Here is a 17,803-nt window from a genome sequence, read left to right on the forward strand (position 1 = left end):
TGCCACAACTACTGAAGCCCGTGCGCCTAGAGCCCGTGCTCTGCAACAAGAGAAGCCACTGTGATGAGAAGCCTGCACAGCACAGTGAAGAGTAGCCCCTGCTTGCTGCAACAAGAGAAAAGCCTGCGTGCAGCAACGAAGACCCAATACAGCCAAAAATTAAAAAAAAAAAATTATATATAACTTTTTTCGTTTTATTCCTGTACGAGCTTTTTAGCCTGTATGCTTTATTTATTTAAAATTTTGTTTTTGATGTGGACCACTTTTAAAGTCTTTATTGAATTTGTTACAGTATTGCTTCAGTTCTATGTTTTGGTTTTCTGGTCATGAGGCATGTGGGATCTTATCTCCCTGACCAGGAATCGAACCTGCACCCCCTTGCATTGTAAGGCGAAGTCTTAACCACTGGACTGCCAGGGAAGTCCCAGCCTATATACTTTAAATAGAATGCTTTCAAAGTTTAACATTTGCTAACGTTTTTTTCACTTACTGATGATTCATGTCTACTCTTTGCTTTTAAATTCAGTGTAGCATCCTGAGTTCCTATAGCTTTGAAAGAGGTGATTTTAAAAAGTTAACAGATTTAGTGCTTACCACCATACATAAAATAGCAAATAGCCAATTTCCGTTGTCTCACTTCTTGAATTCCTTTCTTTTACTGTGAGAAAAACTTAGCATAACAGCTGACATGAAGTAGGTGTTTAGTACTTGCTTGTATCCTTTTCTAACCTGCCTACATAACTAGTAAGAGAAATGAAAACATTGGGTACATTGATACATTGCCCATTGTACCTATTTATTCCATTTTTTGTTTAGATTTAACTTTTATGTTTATCAAAGTGAAAAATGCACAGTCAGTAGTACCAAAAGATTCTTTTGCACACACAGTAAAACAGTACCTTGCTGCTTGACTCTTGACCTTGCTGCTTGACTACTCTTGATGTAGAAGCAGCTATTCTTTTTTTTTAAAAATAAATTTATTTATTTATTTTTATTTATTTATTTTTGGTGGCACTGGGTCTTCATTGCTGTGCGTGGGCTTTCTCTAGTTGTGGCGAGCAGGGACCAATCTTTGTTGTGATGTGCGGGCTTCTCATCGCGGTGTCTTGTTGTGGAGCACAGGCTCTAGGCACGTGGGCTTCAGTAGTTACAGCACACAGGCTTAGTAGTTGTGGTGCATGGGCTTAGTTGCTCTGTGGCATGTGGGATCTTCCCGGACCAGGGCTTGAACCCGTGTCCCCTGCATTGGCAGGTGGATTCTTAATCACCGTGCCATGAGGGAAGCCTGAAGCAGCTATTCTTGACATACCAGTTTTAGATGTTGTCTTTCAGTATATCACAAATTTTGGTTAAGTCAGGAGTATTAAACAGAAAATTTTACGTTATTATGACTATTTAAGTATTTTGTTCATTTCTGAGCCAAAAGCATACTAAGATTGTTTTCTTTTTAAATTTTTTTTCCCTGGGATTAATAATTGTCTTGTATTTTCATTTTCCTTGTGTTCTTTATTTAAGGCTAAATCTTTGCATACTTTCTAGTCACTTCATGTAATTTTCCACTTGTTTAATGAATCAGGTAGTCTATAAATTCAATTTTCTATACATTATAAAATTCCAAAAAGGAAAAAAGTTTTACCATCTTACTTGATGGATAGTTTGCCTGAGTATGGAATTCTTTCTTGGTTGGAAATAAGTTTCCTTCAAAATTTTGAAGGTATTTCTCCATTACTTTTTAGCTGTCAGTGTTTCTTTTAAGAAGACCAGTGAAGTTCTGATTTCTAATCCTTTATATGTGATTGTTCTCTCTGGATTTGGTGTGTTTTCTGTGGCCAGTTTACCAGCTATTTCTCATGGTAGTTAGTGTACTGTCCCTCACTCATTGTACTGGGCACACAGTGGCCCTTTCAATTTGGTAAATCGTGTTAGGGAACATGAGTTGAGTTAAGGGAGAATTTTTTGGAATTATTTTTGACAGTTCCTCAGTTCTATTATCATTGTTTGCTTTTTCTGTATTTTTCTTTATTTGGATGTTGGACCTTTTGAACTGATCTTGCATTTAAGTTAATCTATTTCTTTCTGTTTTGCTTTCTGAGGCAGTTTCTTACTTTATTTTCCATTCTTTCACTTAAATTTCTAAATTCTATTATACTTTTAATTTCCAGAGGCTCTTTTATGCTTTCTGAATGTTTATTTTTTATCCTCTGCTTTTGTTTCTTAAGTGCAATATTTTCTCTTAATTCTCTGAGGATGTTAACCAGATGGTTGTTTTTGTTTTGTTTCAGTGTTCTGAAGTTTTCTTCTGCTCCTGGGACTCTTTTCCTCAGAGTTCCTTTGTACCATTTGTTTTGGCCTGTCTTGTTACGGACTTTGCTTACAAATCTAGTGACTGGTAGCCGTACATTTGAATTTAAGACAAGCTCCTAATGAGGTGACTGGAAGTTCTGTGTGTGTGGCAGAAATTGTTGGCAGATTGGCTTCATTATAGGTGTCTAGCTGGGTTCTTTTATTGGGATGCCACCAACTGGTTAGTTTATTCAGAGAAAAATCCTCCAGTCAGCTGTTTGGGATTCACAACCTGGTTACCAGTATTCCTTGAGGCATTGGTTGCTGGAATTTCACGATCTAGAACTAGATTTTTCAGTATGCCTTTGCTCAGATGTCTCCAGGTCCAGATTTCCTTTTGCTTACCCTTTGTGCAGTTTTCTCGGCTGTGGGAGAGAGAGTTACCTGGTAGTGTGTAGAGAAGGGATTGTGTGTGGGGGGGTGTTGATTATCTTTCCGGTTTTATCTTATCCCTCGTCGTGTTTTGAGCCCTACTTGAACCCGTCCCTCTCAGGGGCATGCACCACCACCGTGATGTGGCGCCTGAGGTCCCTCAGCTGGGGCGCCGTGTGGCCCGAGACGTGTTGCTTTTGGACTTGCCTTACTGCAGCAGCCTTTTCTCATCTGCTAAGTCATTTGCTACTCTTTTCCTTTTAGCTTCCAAGGTTTTAGAACTGTTGTCTTTCTTTATGTTTGTTTCCCTTTTGTGATTTGTGATTTTGCCCTTTTTATGTCATTCAGTGGAAGGAGAGGAGTTAGTTTTCAAGTGGAATTAACTGCCTGTTCTCATGATGTAGTCTTTTCCCACTTCTTCCAGGGTCTTGTTTTTCCTTTTAGTCTGTCCTTTTTACTTGATTTTTTCCCACGCAGCTCACAGTCGTTTTTCAATCTTCCCATGGATTTTACTTTCCCTTTACATTTTTCACCTTTTACTTGCAGGCTTCCTGGAAGAATAAAACCATTAGTTGTTATCTCTGCTTCTTCAACTGCCTACTGTGGTCTAGCCTTCCAGTTGTGCTTAATGATTAAGGTGTAACTTAATCGTATTGTTTTTTTTTTTTTTGGTCGCACTGCGTGGCATGCAGGATCTTAGTTCCCTGACCAGGCATTGAACCCGTGCCCCCTGCAGTGGAAGCAAGGAGTCTTAACAACCACTGGGCTGCTAGAGAAGTTCCTTAATTGTCATTTTAAGCAGTAGCATATGAAATCAGCATTTGCTGTAACATTCTCATTATGGACACTGTCCGTTTTGTCTTTCAGTGACCCTTATATGAAAATCCATGTACAAGAGATTCTTTTAATAATTTAGCATAAGGAAAAGTGTCTCCCATTAGAATCTGGTATATTTCCTCCTTTTTGACAGCTCTATGATACGTATTCTGTTTTTCTTTTTGTTCTGGCTATCAGGCAGCCCAGAACCAAATCTGGTCTTTAGTTACATCAGCTATGTTAATCTGATTATTGATATATTTGTTTTCTCCTCCTCGTCCTGTGGGATTTAGGACTTCACCTCTTATCTCTGTTTCTCTGCGTGTTGATTTCATTCTCTCATACTACAGACTCTCTACTTCATGAGGCTGGAACCATGACTGCTGGCAGCTCTTGGCTCTCATCTTCCTAGCCCCTTCTACCAGAAGAAGGGGCTGTCTTGAAGAATCCTGGGAAGGACTCTGATTGGCCTGTCTTGGATCATGTACCCACCATCCCTGTGGCTGGAGTGGGGAGGGTGCTATGAATGACAACCCTCACTAGAACTACATAGTTGGAGTCAGGGGTAAGAGCAGTTTCCCTAAATCAGGGGATGTCCCTCATACTGGCTTTCACTGTTCATTTTTCTGTTTTTTTTATTGTTATAATACAGGTCCTTTATTTGTAGTCTGCCTCAAATCCTTTTCTGAAAAAAATTTTAGGTATAAATAAGTAAATAAAATATCACAAATTGCTGTTCATTCATTCTTCACATTGTTACATTTGACTCTTAAGTCTCCCACTCTATTGATTTTGCTATTAACTTCACATGGCCAAATTCAAAAATTTTTTTTCACTTTTCATTATACTTGATCTACTTTCAGCATTTAAAACTATGATCACTCATCTTTCTTGCAACTCTCTTTACTCATAACTTCTGATAAACTGTTTTCTACTTGTACCTCTTTAAACATTGCCTTTTGGATTCCTATTTGGCATTACTTATTTACTTGTTTAAAATTTATGTTAGATGATTACTTTTCTGGCCGTTTATTTGATTACCTCACACTAGGTAAACTTAGGCATGCTGATGGTTGCCTCGAGGCATCACTATCACCTGAACAATTTTCTAGTCTTTAGATCCATTGCAGTTGGCTTTTGGATATCTCTGTTTAGATATCCTAGGCATCTTAAATTTAATTTCTCTACTTCTGTAGTCACTGACATAATCTTGATTATTTTTTTGTCTAGATTATTTCAACAGCTTAAATTATGTAACTTTTGGTTAGATAATATATTGACATGGCTCAAAAAATATAAAAAGATACACAGTGAAAATTCTTCCTAAACCTGCCTCTTATTTGCCCAGTTTAGCTTTCCATCTTTCTCTGTTGTTACTAGTTTTTAATTCATTTTTCTAGTTTATTCATGTATGTATATATTTCTACATATATAGACTCTTGTTTTTCTTCCTTTTCTACAAAAAGGTAGCATATTACACACTTTTAGAGTGAACTTTTCTCCCTTGTCTTTTTACCTCTCTCCTTTCAGTACTGTCCCCCTCCCCAACATTTCAAGATTATCTCCTATAAAGCAAATATGATTGTTATTTCCCAATCTCCTATAGTGTTACTTAACTGTTGGTGCAGTGAAAATTCTTTTGTCAGGTCCACAGTATTTCCACTCTCACACATGTGCACAGGGTATGGCTGGGTAACCTCCCCCACCGCCCCCCGGCCCCAACAATAAAAAATTTAGTTCTGTAGTTACATAGTAGGGTCAGAAATTTATGGTGGTATTGCTCTAGAGACAAGTAGAAATTATAGCTGCCCTAACATGATGTAAATTTTTCTTTTTCCATCTGTCTTGTCCCTACCCCTCCTATTTTCACTTTCTGCACTGTATCCTCCACATAGCCATGAATAGACAGATAACCCCAAAAGATTACTTCAGCATTTTATTTTCAGATGCTACAAGTGCTTTTCTGTTCTCTGACTCCCAAAGCGCAGAGTATTTGTTATCTTCTAAAAAAAATTTTGCTCTGATTTTAGTATAGTGCAGGCCTACTCATTTTTGATAATTAGGGAAAGAAAGAAAGATAACTGGGGAAAAAAAAATCCATAATCCAGGGCTTCCCTGGTGACGCAGTGGTTGAGAGTCTGCCTGCCGATGCAGGGGACGCGGGTTCGTGCCCCGGTCCGGGAGGATCCCAGGTTCCGCGGAGCGGCTGGGCCCGCGGGCCATGGCCGCTGAGTCTGCGCGTCCCGAGCCTGTGCTCCGCGGCGGGAGAGGCCACAGCAGTGAGAGGCCCACGTACCGCAAAAAAAAAAAAAAATCCATAATCTCATGCAGAGATATCCAAGTGGTATGGTAGTAGTGTTAAGATCATGGGCTTTGGAGTCAGACGGACTAGATTTATGCCTGTGCAGTTTTATCTCGTAAGCCTCAGTTTCCTCATGTGCAAAATGTCATGGAGCTCTAATAACGTGCCAAGTAGTGTCAGGTGCTTAATACAGAGAAATACATCACTTCACCCTCTCAACAGGACAATGAAATTAGAGGTACTATTTTAATCTCAATTTTTTTAATGAGGAGGCAACTTGAGGCAAAGAGGTTTAATGATTTGTTCAGGGTCACATAAAAATGGGTAAGCCAGGTTTTGAACCCTGGGCTCTCCAGAGATTATGTTATTTATTTATGGGCTCTCCAGAGATGATGTTATTTATTTATTTATTTAGCTGCATCGGGTCTTAGTTGCGGCATGCAGGATCTTCATTGCGGCATGTGGGATCTTTCGATGCGGTGTGTGGGCTTCTCTGGTTGTGGCATGTGGGCTTCTCTCTAGTTGTGACACGTGGGCTCCAGAGTGCACAGACTCAGTAGTTGTGGCGCACAGGCTTAGTTGCTCCGCGGCATGTGGAATCTTCCCGGATCAGGGCTTGAACCCCTGTCCCATGCATTGGCAGGCAGATTCTTAACCACTGTGCCACCAAGGAAGTCCTTGGTGTTATTTTAGGATAGGAGAAAGTGAAATAGCATCAATATGGTAGGATTAGGAAGTATATTATCAATAATAAGGACACTATTCCCTCATGTTTGGATCATTTCTGAGGTTCATTAGTTTCTGCTATTGTATGTGTACGTTTTAACCCCCGTAGTTCCTAGCTGATTCCTTTTGTCTTTAAAATTAGGATAGCGTGGACTTCCCTGGTGGTCCAGTGGTTAAGACTCCACGCTTCCACTGCAAGGGGCACAGGGTTTGATTCCTGGTTGGGGAAGTTCCGCCGTGCTGTGTGGCCAAAAAAAAACAAATTAGGATGGGGTAGTTTAGATGAGCTGTATCTCTGTACATGAAAGTTTCATTTCACTTAAGACTTTCCAGGGCTTCCCTGGTGGTGCGGTGGTTAAGAATCTGCCTGCCAACGCAGGGGACACGGGTTCGAGCCCTGGTCCGGGAAGATCCCACATGCCATGGAGCAGCTAAGCCCGTGTGCCACAACTACTTGAGCCCATGTGCCACAATGACTGAAGCCCGCACATCTAGAGCCCGTGCTCCGCAAGATGAGAAGCCACCGCAGTGAGAAGCCCGCTCACCGCAGTAAAGGGTAGCTCCAGCTCGCCGCAACTAGAGAAAGCTCGTGTGCAGCAACGAAGACCCAATGCAGGCAAAAATAAATAAATAAATTAAAAAAAAAATAAAAAGGACTTTCCAGAAGCTTTTTTTATCTTCACTTCTTTGGCAACATATGATTAATATTTATGGACGTTTGAGTGCTTTTGGCGACTGACTTTTGGGGGGAAGTGCTAGTTTTCTCAGCCAAACACACTCCATCCTTTGTGTTTCTTTGATATATGGATAATGTATGTCAAAATATATTTCTTTTGTCCTTTGCACAAATAGTTGTGCATTATAAACCGTAAGAGTATTGATATTTTACTCATATTCAAAGACTCCTAATTTCTTTGGACCAACCCTGTGCATTTTAATTTACTTTTCTCACTTGTGTGTGTTTATGTGTAGAATTTTCATCACCTATTATTATTTTTAAAAGATTATTTTTGGCTGTGTTGGGTCTTCGTTGCTGTGCGCGGGCTTTCTCTAGTTGCGGCAAGCGGGGGCTACTCTTCGTTGCGGTGTACAGGCTTCTCATTGTGGTGGCTTCTCTTGTTGCGGAGCATGGGATCTAGGCGCACGGGCTTTATTAGTTGTGGCTCGCAGGCTGTAGAGCGCAGGCTCAGTAGTTGTGGCGTCCAGGCTTAGTTGCTCCATGGCATGTGGGATCTTCCCGGACCAGGACTCAAACCAGTGTCCCGTGCATTGCAGGTGGATTCTTAACCACTGTGCCACCAGGGAAGCCCCTCATCACTTATTTTATTTTATTTTTTTTTACTTATTTTTAATTGTAAGATCTGTGATGCAAAGAAAAGAGGGTGTACCCAGTATATGGACACTTAAAATAATAAAGTCAGTATTCATATATTTAGCGACCAAGCTTAATAAAGAGAGCATTTTGCCCATACCTTTGACTCTTGTGTGCCTCCCTTTGAGCACATTCCTCTCTTCACCTGAAGGAGAAACTGCTGAATTTTGTGTTAATTGTTCTTCCTTTACTTCTAAACAGTATTTTATTTAGTTGTGGCTGTTTTGAACTTCATGTGAATGGAGTAATGCTGTATTGATTTTTTTGATTTACATTTTGTTTTTGAGATTCATCTATTTGATGCATATAGCTGTAGTTTATTAATTTCTTTTGTTCCATGATTTCAGCATTTGAATTACACCAGTGTCCATTCTCCTGTTGATGGCCATGTAGATTTTTGTCTGTGTTTTGCAATTTATGAACACTTTTGTGAATATTCTTGTACATTTGCAGGAATTCAGCTCACTACTAATCAAACTGCTGGGGTTGCTCCAAAAAGGGTCATAAAATCAATTTAGTGGGGAGCAACCAGCATTAAAAAATGAACTAGAGCAGAAAAAAATTGACAGTGCAGTTTTAGTATTCTGTGTAGTGGGATTGCAGTATAAAACATATTTCTTAGAGTGGTTCGTGGTCAAAAAAGCTTGAGAAATGTTACTCTAGGATATGTACGAAGAGGTGGAATTGCTGGGTTGCCAGGGAGGCCACTCCTTTTTTAGAAGTGGTTATTTCACTTTACTTTCCCACCAGTGAGTGGCTTTTTTGCTCTACATCCTTACCCAGTGCTTAGTATGTCAGTCTTTTTAAGTTTAGTCATTTTGGTAGTCTCACTGTGGTTTTTACTTTGCAATTCCATGATTACTAATGATGGTGAAACCCTTTTTGTATATTTATAGTCCATTAAGATTTTCTTACTTGTGACTTGCAGATGGCTTCTCTGTGTCAGTGGTTCATTTTTTTATCCTTTTAATGCAAAGTTCTCAATTTCACTGTAGTCAGAATTTTCAGGTGGGTTTTTTTTGTTCTCAGGGTTTTTTTTTTTGCTGCTTAGTGTTTTTTGCAACCTGTTAAATCTTTTACTAACTTGAGGGCATGAAATGATTTTCCTATAAAAGAATTATTTTTTTTAACTGCTTTTTACATTTAGGTCTGTAACCAACTCATCTGGATTTGATTTTATGTATAGAATGAAATGGGGGAAAAACGTATTTATTTTACGTACATTATATATTTATATGTTTTATACATATTGTACACATAATATATATTACATATTATGTTAAAGAGGAACATCCAGTTACTTTAACACCATTCTTTCCACTTTTGCTGTACTGTGCCACTGTGTCATGAATTAGCAGTTCATATATGTGTATATTTGTTTCTGGACTTGCTGTTCTGTTCTTTATGCCGATACCAGTTTTAAAATTACTCTAGCTTCTACTTTTCTTTTTTACTCTAGCTTTTTAAAGTCTGGACATATGTCAGATAAAATTAGTATTTCCCTCTTGTCTTTTTCTTCTTTTTAATATTTCGCCTCTTGCTCTTTGCATTTGATAACCATTTAGAATCTTATTGTTCCATGAAAAATCCATTTAGTGTTTTGATTAGCTTTGCATTGATTCTGTAAATCAATTTGAGACATCTATTTACAGTTTTGAATCTTTCAATCTATGAACATAGTAATGTCTAGTTGTTAGGTTTTCTTTCTTAATTCTGATAAAATGTATACAACAAAAAATTTACCATTTTAACTATTTTTGAGTATGCAATTCAGTTCAGTGGCATTAAGTACATTCATAATGTTTTACAACCATCACCAGTATCTATTTCTGGAACTTTTTCATCATCCCAAACAGACACTCTGTACCCATTAAAGAAATCCCCCTACCACCCTCTCCCCAGCCCCTGGTAACTTCTAGTATTCTAGTTTCTATTTTATGAAATTTGTCTGCTATAGATGCCTCATTTAAGTGGGATCATGCAATATTTGTCCTTTATTTCACTTAGTTATTAAAGCGTTTAATGTTCATTCATGTTGTAGATGCGTCAGAGTTTACTTTTTATGGCTGAATAATAGTCCATTTTATGTATGTACCACATTTTATTTATCCATTCATGCTTTGATGGACTCTTGGATTGTTTCTACCTTTTGACTATTGTGAATAATGCTACTATGAACATTGGTGTACAGGTATCTACTTGAGTCCCTCTTTTCAGTTTTTTTGGGATATATACTAGGAGTGAAATTGCTGGATCATATGGTAATTCTATGTTCAACTTTCTGAGGAACTGCCAAAATGTTTTTCACCATGGCTGCACTGTTTTACGTTCCTATTGGCAATGCATGAGGGTTCCAATTTCTCCACATCCCCTCCAGCTCATTTTTTTGATAATAACCATGTTAATGGTATGAAGTGGTATTACCTCCTTATGGTTTTGATTTGTATCTCCCTAATGGTTAGTGATGCTGAATGTCTTTTCATGTGCTTTTTGGCCATTTGTAAGTCTTTGGAGAAATGCCTATTCAATTCTTTGCCCATTTTGTATTTGGGTTGTTTGTCTTTTTGTTGTTGAATTGTAAGAATTCTTTATCTAGTTTTGGATCTAGACCCTTATCAGATATACGATTTACAAATATTTTCTCCTATTCTGTGGGTTTTTTCATTCTTAGGCTGATGTTCTTTGATGCACAAAAGTTTTAATTTTAATGATGTTCAGTTTATCTATTTTTGTTTTTTGATGCCTGTGCTTTTGGTGTCATGTCCAAGAAATCATTGCCATATCCAGTGTCATGAAGATTTCCCTTACATTTTCTTTCTCTCTCTCTTTTTTTTTTTTTTAACATTTTCTCTTTTAAGTGTTTTTTAAGTTTTAGCCCTTAACATTTATTTAGGTCTTTGATCCGTTTTGGGTTAATTTTTGTATATGGTGTAAGGTAAGAGTCCAACTTTATTGTTTTGCATGTGAATATCCAGTTTTCCTAGCATCATTTATTGAAAAGGTGATTTTCCCCCATTGAATGGTTTGGCGTCCTTATCAAAAGTCATTTGACCGTAGTACATGCAAGGATTTATTTCTGGGCTCTCTATTCTCTTTGATATGTCTGCCTTTATGCCTGTACAGACCACTTTGGTTACTGTAGCTTTGCAGTAAGTTTTGAAATCAGGAAGTGTGAGTCCTCTGACTTTGTTCTTCATTTTCATGATTTTAGTGTCTATTCAGGGTTCCTTGAGATTCCAAACGAATTTTAGGAATAATTTTTCTATTTCTGCGTAAAATGTTCTTGGGATTTTGGTATCAATTGCATTGAATCTGTAGATCACTTTGGATAGTGATGACATATTAACATTCTTCCAGTCTGTGAACTTATATTTATTTGTGTCACTTTTAATTTTTTTCAGCAACATTATGTAGTTTTCAGTGTATAAGTTTTTTGCCTCTGGATAAGTTTATTCCCAAGATTTTCTTTCTTTCTTTTTTGATGGTCTTATAAATGCAGTTAATTGTTTTCTTAATTTTCTTTTCAGATTGTTCGTTTATAATTATATTTTATTTATTTATTTTATTTATTATTTTTTGGCTGCATTGGGTCCTAGTTGTGGTATGCGGGATCTTCGTTGAGGCGTGTGGGCTTCTCTCTAGTTGTGGTGTGTTTTCTCTTTCTAGTTGTGGTGCACGGGCTCCAGAGCGTGTGGGCTCTGTAGCGTGCAGTGTGCAGCCTCTCTAGTTGAGGTGTGAGGGCTTGGTAGTTGCGGTGTGCGGGCTTAGTTGTCCCGTGGCATGTGGGATCTTAGTTCCCTGACCAGGGATTGAACCCACGTCCCCTGCATTGGAAGGCGGATTCTTTAACACTGGACCAGCAGGGAAGTCCCTACAATTTTTTTTTTTAATCAATATTTTAAAAAAAAAAAATTTTATTTATTTATTTATTTTATTTTTGGCTGCATTGGGTCTTCGTTGCTGTGTGGGGTTTCTCTAGTTGTGGCGAGCGGGGGCTACTCTTTATTGCAGTGCGCAGGCTTCTCATTGTGGTGGCTTTTGTTACGGAGCATGGGCTCTAGGCGTGTGGGCTTCAGTAGTTGCAGCATGCAGGCTCAGTAGTTGTGGCTCATGGGCTCTAGAGTGCAGGCTCAGTAATTGTAGTGCATGGGCTTAGTTGCTCCGCGGCATGTGGGGTCTTCCTGGACCAGGGCTCGAACCCGTGTCCCCTGCATTGGCAGGCGGATTCTTAACCACTGTGCCAACAGGGAAGTCCCCTACAATTATTATTATTATATTTTTAAATAAATTTATTTATTTATTTATGGCTGCATTGGGTCTTCGTTGCTGCGTGTGCGTTTTCTCTGGTTGCGTCAAGCAGAGGCTACTCTTTGTTGTGCTTCACGGGCTTCTTATTGCAGTGGCTTATTTTGTTGCCGAGGATGGGCTCTAGGCATGCAGGCTTCAGTACTTGCAGCACGCACACTCAGTAGTTGTGGCTCACGGGCTCTAGAGCACAGGCTCAGTCGTTGTGGTGCACGGGCTTAGTTGCTCTGCAGCATGTGGGATCTTCCCGGACCAGGGCTTGAACCCGTGTCCCATGCATTGGCATGTGGATTCTTAAGCACTGCGCCACCAGGGACGTCCCTACAATTATTTTTAAATTAAACCTTTTGTGTCAAATGTAGAGTCACATACAGGTGTAAGAAATAATATAATTACTATATACCCAGTTTCCATTTATCCATTTTCCCCAATGCTAATAACATCTTGAAGAACTGTAGGATGGTATCCCCACCAGGATATTGAAATTGATGCAGTTAACAAACAGAATATATCCATTACCACGAGGATCCCTCATGGTACTCTTTTTACAGCTACACCTGTTTCCTTTCTGCCCCCAGGCTTAGTCCCCTGTAACTACTTATATATATATTTTTTTAATTATTGTTTTTTGTTGAGGTATAGTTGATATATAATATTATGTGAGTTACAGGTGTATAACATAGTGATTCACAGTTTTTAAAGGTTATACTTCATTTATAGTTATTATAAAATATTGGCTATATTTTCTGTGTTGTGCAATTATATCCTTGTAGCTTATTTATTTTATACATAGTAGTTTGTAGCTCTTAATTCCCTACCCCTGTCTTGCCCTTCCCCACTGGTAACCGCTAGTTTTTCCTCTGCATCTGAGTCTGTTCTGTTTTGTTATATTCATTAATTTGTTTTGTTTTTTAGGTTCCACATATAAGTGAAAGCATACAGTATTTGTCTTTCTCTCTCTGACTTGTTTCACATAGCACAATACCCTCCAGGTCCATCCATGTTGTTGCAAATGGCAAAATTTCATTCTTTTTTATGGCCAAGTAGTGTTGCATGGTATATATATATATACATGTATATATGTGTGTGTGTAATGTATGTGTCACATCTTCTTTATCTATTCATCTGTTGATAGACACTTAGGTTGTTTCTGTATCTTGGCAATTGTAAATAATGCTGCTGTGAACATTGGGGTGCAAATATCTTTTCAAATTAGTGTTCTTATTTTCTTCAGGTGTATATCTAGGAGTAGAATTGCTGGGTCATATGGTAGTTCTATTTTTAGTTTTTTTAAAAACCGCCATACTGTTTACCACAGTGGCTGCACCAATGTACCTTCCCACTAACGATGCATAAGGGTTCCATTTTCTCCACATCCTCACCAACATTTGTTGTTTGTGTTCTTTTCTTTTTCTTTTTTTTAAATTTATTTTTGGCTGCGTTGAGGCATCGTTGCTGTGCGCAAGCTTCCTCTAGTTGTGGCGAGCGGGGGCTGTTCTTTTGTTGCTGTGTGCGGGTTTCTCATTGCAGTGGCTTCTCTTGTTGTGGAGCATGGGCTCTAGGCGTTTGGGCTTCAGTAGTTGCAGTGCGTGGGCTCAGTAGCTGCTGCTCATGGGCTCTAGGGTGTGTGGGCTTCAGTAGTTGTTGTGCTTGGGCTCTAGAGTGCAGGCTCAGTAGTTGTGGCGCACGGGCTTAGTTGCTACATGGCATGTGGGATCTTCCTGGACCAGGGATCGAAACCGTGTTCGATCCCTGCAGTGGCAGGCGGAATCTTAACCACTGCGCCACCAGGGAAGTCCTTATTTATTTTTAATTTTATTTTTGGCTGCGTTAGGTCCTCACTGCCACGCGTGGGCCCCCTCCAGCTGCGGTGAACGGGGGCCACTCCCCGCCGTGGTGCGCGGGCCTTTTACTGCGGTGGCCTCCCTGGCCACGGACCATGGGCTCCAGGCACGCAGGCCTCAGCAGCTGCAGCATGCGAGCCCAGTAGCCGTGGCACGCGGGCTCCAGAGTGCAGGCCCAGCAGCTGTGGCGCAGGGGCTCAGCCGCTCCGCAGCACGTGGCGTCCTCCTGGACCAGGGCCGAAACCTGTGTCTCCTGCATTGGCAGGCGGACCCCCAACCACTGCGCCACCAGGGAAGTCCGCATTGTTGGTTTTTACAAATACGTATAGGAACTTCCCTGGTGGCGCAGTGGTTAAAAATCCGCCTGCCAATGCAGGGGACATAGATTCGAGCCCTGGTCCAGGAAGATCCCACGTGCTGCGGAGCAACTAAGCCCGTGTGCCACAACTGTTGAGCCCGCTAGCCTGCGCGCCTAGAGCCCGTGCTCCGCAACAAGAGAAGCCACCGCAACAAAGAGTAGTCCCTGCTTGCTGCAACTAGAGGAGGCCTGCACGCAGCAATGAAGACCCAAAGCAGCCAAAAAAAAAAAAAAAAAAAGTATATTTTAGAATAACCTGTCTTTATCTGTCCAAAAATCTTGCTAGAATTTTGATAGGATACCATTAAACTGAATATCAATTTGTGGAGAACTGACATCTTTACTCTGTTGAGTGTTCTAATCCATGAACGTTCTGTGTTTTTCCATTTATTTAGGTCTTCCTTGTTTTTTTTTTTTTTTTTTGTTGTTGTTCAGTTTGGCATAGTTTTCAGTCTATAAGTCCTGTGCATGTTTTGTGGATTTATAAGTATTTAATTTTGTGGGAAGCAATTGTATATAATGTTGTATGTTTAATTTTGGTGTCCACGCATTTATTGGTAGTGTTTCGAAATAACAACTGATTTTTATATGTACCTTGCATCCTATGACCTTGTTGAATTTACTTATTCTGGGAGTTTTATTTTCTGATTATTGTGTCATCTGCAAATAGGGTTATTTTTATTTCTTCCTTCTCAATTTATATGCCCTTTTATGCTTCCCTAATTGTTTTGACTAGAAATTTCAGCACCATGTTCATTAAGATTGTTGAGGGTGGACATACTTTTTTCTGACCTTAGGGGGAAGGCATTCACTCAGTGATGCAGATCACTAAGTAGGATGTCACTAAGTAGGTTTTTTTGTAGATGTTCTATATGCAGTTGAGGAAATTTACCTATTTTCCTATTATTCTCAGCTTTTTGAAAGTCATGTATGGGTGCTGAATTTTGTTAATTATTCTGCATCAATTGATGCATGTAATCTTTTTCCTTTAGCCTGTTAATATGGTAGATTACATTCACTGATTTTGCATTTTTTTTTCTTTTCTGCGATATGCGGGCCTCTCACTCTTGTGGCCTCTCCCGTAGCAGAGCACAGGCTCTGGTCACGCAGGCTCAGCAGCCATAGCTCACGGGCCCAGCCGCTCCACGCCATGTGGGATCTTCCCGGACTGGGGCATGAACCCGTGTCCCCTGCATCGGCAGGCGGACTCTCAACCACTGCGCCACCAGGGAAGCCCCCAGAGAGCTCTTTCTTACTGTACTTTTCAGTTCTAAAATTTCCATTTTGTTCTTCTGTATATCTTCAATTTTTTGCTAAAGTTTTCTAGTTTTCATTTTTATGTTCATAATTGTGTGTTGAATAATTTTTATCAGGGCTGCTTTAAAATCTTCATTAGATGATTCTAACATCCATGTCAGATGTTAAAATTACAAACATCTTGGAATCCCCTGGCAGTCCAGTGGTTAGGACTTTGTGCTTTCACTGCCAAGGGTGCGGGTTCAATCCCTGGTCGGGGAACTACGATCCCACAAGCTCCATTGCACAGCCAAAACCCAAAAAACACAAACAAAAAGATTACAAACATCTCAATGTTGATTTTTCATTGAAACTTGAACATTTTTGTATTATGGGACTTTGCATCTTTTATAAACCTGTTTTACCTGGCTTTCTTTCTCTGACATTTGTCTGACGGGAAGAGTGAGGACACCTTCTCCTTATAGCAGGTAGGGGTGAAGTTCAGGTTTCCTACTTGGCCTCTGTTGACATTTGAGGGAAACTGCTTATTAATGCCAAGCAGGGTTCGGAGTTATGGCTCCATACTTGATCTCCACAGTGGATGTGGCCTCATTTAACACTGTGTTTTGGTGAAAGGCCTGATTCTGTGCTTGACTTTTACTGATACCATACCAGTGAGGACAGGGTGGGTTCCCTCATTACTGCCAGATGGGGGTGGAAGTCCAGGCTTCCCGTGTTGTCTTCATCGATAGTATGGGGAAAGGTGCTCATTACCTGTTAGTGAGGATGAAAGTTCTGATTCCTTACTTGACCTGCTCTTACACTACTCCAGTGGGAGTCTTCAGCTGATTTATAGAATCACAAAGGTGGATGTCTAGGTTTGTTCCCCACTTGACCATTGCAGGAGTGGGTAGCGTCAGTTTTTCCTGTGATGAGCAGCTACTGTCTAACAGTTTTCTTTCTACCTATTATGCCCTCTTCCTGGTCCTTTGTCTAGAGAGAGAAGCCTTTCATTGGGACTTTTTTTTTGGGCTCTGCTTGGTGGTGCTTTTGGGTTGCTGAATTCTTCCATACCAAGAGTGAGATATATTAGGCAAAAAGAAAGTCCAGGGAGCTCACTGCCATGTTGTTTCTTGGGTCCTGTGGTCTCTAGTTAATTTGCCTTCTCACCACCTTTCAGAATATATTTATTTTATTTTTAGTGTTCACAGTTTTTGCTTGTACTTAGTAGGAGGAATAGGAAAAAGTACTTCTTTCTATTCCATCCTCCCAGAAATGGATGAAGTATAGCCTTTGATTTCATCGTTCACTGTATTGTTTTTTTGCGGCATGCGGGGTCTTACTTCCCTGACCAGGGATTGAACTACGCCCCCTGCAGTGGAATGGCAGAGTCAGGGAAGTCCTTTGTCTTTTCTGTTTTATATTACATTGATTTCTGTTCTGATCTTTATTCTTTGCTTATCTAGGTTTGTAAGGTGCAAGGTGAAGTTATTGATTTGAGTTGTTTCTTTTCTAGAAAACAGGCATTTAGTGCTATAAATTTCCCTCTCATTTATTGCTTTTAACTGCCTTCCACAAAGTTCAGTAAATTTTTTTTTTCATTTTCATTTATTTAAAAATACTGTATATTTTCTTTTTGGATTTCTTCTTTGACCCATTGGTTATTTAGAGGTATATTTGGATTCCAAATATTGAGATTTTTCCATCATTTATTTCTAAATTAATTACATTATGGTCAGAGAAAATTCTTTTTATGACTTAAAATCTTTTAAATATAAGAGATGTTTCATGGTCCGAATATGATTGGTCTTGGTAAATGTTCCCTATGTCCTTGAACAGAATATTGTGCTAGTTTGTATTAGTGTTCTATAAATGTCACTTAACATCAGTTTGGTTGATGCTATTTTTCTGGTTGATAGTATTGTTCAAGACTTCTGTATCGTTACTGATTTTATGTTTATTGGTTCTATCAATTATTGAGAGAAGTTTGTTGAAATCTCCAAATATAATTGTGGAACTTTTCTTCTTATAGTTCTGTTATTTTTACTTTATGTTTTTTGAAGCTGTTATTAGGTGAATAAATGTTTTGGATTTTTCATATCTTCTTAATGAGTTATACCCTTTATCTT

General features: G+C 39.4%; 1 protein-coding gene across 12 annotated transcripts in view; it reads left to right on the forward strand.

Annotated features, from left to right (window-relative positions):
• Nucleotides 1-17,803, forward strand: part of MLLT10 (MLLT10 histone lysine methyltransferase DOT1L cofactor) — a 256,251-nt gene that overhangs the window by 20,736 nt on the left and 217,712 nt on the right. For 2 of the 12 annotated variants that reach the window (XM_079912297.1, XM_079912299.1), the window contains exon 1: nt 2,255-4,096. The exons of the other annotated variants lie outside the window; for them this stretch is intronic. The gene's annotated coding sequence lies outside the window, so the exon portion shown is untranslated. Of the gene's footprint in view, nt 1-2,254; nt 4,097-17,803 lie in introns of those variants that run through there. 12 annotated transcript variants of the gene reach the window in all.

Source organism: Stenella coeruleoalba (genome assembly GCF_951394435.1).
Source record: "Stenella coeruleoalba genome assembly, chromosome: 2".
Lineage (NCBI taxonomy): Eukaryota > Metazoa > Chordata > Mammalia > Artiodactyla > Delphinidae > Stenella > Stenella coeruleoalba.